This window comes from Cynara cardunculus (genome assembly GCF_001531365.2).
Source record: "Cynara cardunculus var. scolymus isolate 2C chromosome LG 17, CcrdV1, whole genome shotgun sequence".
Lineage (NCBI taxonomy): Eukaryota > Viridiplantae > Streptophyta > Magnoliopsida > Asterales > Asteraceae > Cynara > Cynara cardunculus.
Window position 1 is genome coordinate 1865757 of NC_037544.1, and position 3116 is coordinate 1868872.

Below are 3116 nucleotides of genomic sequence, written 5' to 3' on the forward strand. Positions count from 1 at the left end.
TTCTTGTGTTTTGGTGTAATTTCCTTAATTAAATTCTGTTAGTTATCAATGATTATCATAATTATATTTTAGATTTTTTATATTTAAAAGATTCGATTATGTTTATCCGCAGTTAGTCAGACGAATTCAAATATGAAGCTTTAATAAGTTGTACTTATGCATAATTTACTTATAATCTTAAATTTTAAGTAATATGCATCAATAAATAATACTTCGTGCATAAAAAATTATTTTTAAAAGTTTTTGTCAAATGTTTTATAATATAGTATAGATAGTATAAATTATATGAAAACAAGATCATGGAAGACGTGACACCCTTAATTGTGAATATCTGATAAGAGTGAGTTTAGTTATTTTAGTGTTCCGTTTATATGTATAGTAGGTGGTGTAACTTATTATAGCATTTTTAACAGATTTAAAAGAAAATTAAAAGTCGAGAAGTAAAATTCAAAATCTTCAACAGATTTATATTCAATTCCAACAACTTTTACGTTTTAAATATTATAATAATACTTATCTGGTAAGTGCTTACTGGGTAATTTTTCTTACCGGATGAACATGACAAGGGTAAAAAATCCTACCCGGTAAGAGTAATGATAAAGATGAAGAGTCTTACTTGGTAAGTGAGGGTGACGACTCTTACCCGAATAAACGCTTACTAGGTAAATTGTTGCATACAATACCATTTTGATGTACTACAATCTTACCCGGTAAAATAAATTACAGTGTTGACTCCTAAGGGTAAGCGCTTACCGGGTAAGCATTTAGGTAAACGGTCCCTTAGTAAATTAATATTTTTATCTTTTTCTACACATTCAACTTAAATTATAACCGTAATAAATCAACTTTGATAAACTCAGTTGGCACAATTGTTGTGTACGTCTGGAATAGAACTTTGTACAGATGAGATATTCCACCATATCACTCAGGGCGTCAACCACTACCCCATAACCCTTGTGGTTCACATTTAACTTTTAAGATTTCTTATGGGTCGAAATATAATAAAAACGTCTCTCATTGTAATCATTTTCTGGAAGTTCTCTAATTTTGGAGAATTTCACACTTTATTTCCTACTGTTTCTTTTCATATTAAAGAACATGTCATAGTAAAAAAAAACTGTCCAAAATCTCCATTTTTTCTGTTCGGAAGAATCTGTTGAAACTGCTTTTTTTAATCAGAACCCATTTTCCAAGGTTTTGAAAAATAAGTTCTAAATCAAAACACAGTATTTCAAGTCGTTTCATGATACAACAGAAACCAAACACGTAGTCAACGACACAAAGTTAAAAGGTTTATTAGATACATGAAATTCCAAAAGCAGATCATCACTAACTACGATTGTTTGTTTACCTCTTAATAGTTTCATTAAGAAACAACATTTGAATCGTGAAAAGGTGAATCTGGTTCGGTAAAAAGAAAGTTTGCCTCTTAATGGTTCTAAAACACTCTGAATAATTTTGTATCTTGAGCCATTCTAAACCATCCATAATTTCATTATGAACAGTTACCAAGCATCCACATTTCGTTTTGCACTATATCACAAAAGTCTCTTAATCATTCTGCACCAAACCACTTAACAACTGCCAAACAACCCATGCATCTCATCTTGAATCAACTGTTCCTTTTTTCCCTTGAGGATTCAGGGATCTCAAAGCATAAGATACATGCTTACAGCAGAGTTCATAGTTTTGACAAAATGAATTTTATAGGACGCTTAGAATGTAGAAGCATCCTAAAAAAATAGAGTAGATTATTGATTTGGTCTCTGTTGTTTGATGGTTTTTACAAAAATGGTCCTTGAACTTCATTTACTACAGATTAGGACTCGTTGTATGCCGTTTTGTAACAAATTGATCCCTACCCTAAACGACCATTCAGTTCATATATTTGTGAATAATGCATATGATATGTTGACATTATATATATATATATATATATATAGGTTGGTTATTATACAACCCTTTACATTTGTACAACCAATACAACTCAATCTTAACCGTCCATTTAATTTGATGAATATATATGATTTTATAGAAGTTTTGATTGTTTTCTAATATAAAGTATTGATCAAAATTAATGAACCCTATTCATCTTTCATAAACATTCAAATCATAATAAATGAACTCTCATCATTTCTATAAATATCTCAATTAATTGGGTTGCATTGATTGTACAAATGGACATAGTTGCATTTGAAATATACCCTATATATATATATATAGATATAGGAAATCCACAAATAAAATTACAATTTTCTACTGGAGTATTACTACTAGTTTTTTCAATAAATTCAAGATTCAAACTTATACAGAAATTTACAAACTGTGGAATCTACAAAAAATCCATCACTTATCTCCTTATTCAACTAATCCTTCAATTTTCACCTAAGCGGGTTCTCGAAAACTACAACGATGGGCTTATACATGCCATCAAAATAAATCGAGCATGACTTAGTCTTTTAAATTAAAGAATCGTTCTATGCTCTGATACCAATAAGGGGGGTATGACGGATTTTTTGGGTTTCCGTTAAACCACATATAACATAAATAAAATCATAATCAAAACATAAAGCAGAGTATACTTACAGAGATGGTAGAGACTTTTGAAGGATTTGAAGGAAGGAGAGTATGTGCAGCGGAGGTTTTTTTTATTCGATCTCTATTATTAAAGTTACAATATACGGTTTCTATATTCGATCTCTATTATTCGAATATAGAAACCGTATATTGTAACTTTATAGGCCTTTGATTTTTATGGCCTAAGTTTATAGGCTTTTTGACTTTTGTATCTTATCACTTATATTATTAGTATCTTTATCTTATCAGACATATCTTTTGTAATCATAGATAAGCATATGAAGGTCTATAAATACCTTCATTCTCTTCATTTGTAAATAAGAGTGAACGAATTTAAGAAAGAATTTCCTCTCTATATCCATGAGTTGCTAAATCTCTCCCTATCTATCTCTCTAACTTAGTTTCATACTCTTAAAACTCTCTTTCCAAACCTTCATATCATATCCCTTACCTATAAAAAAAAGAACATCCGTACATACTCTCCTTCCTTCAAAAGTCTCTATATATATATATATATATATATATATATATATATATAT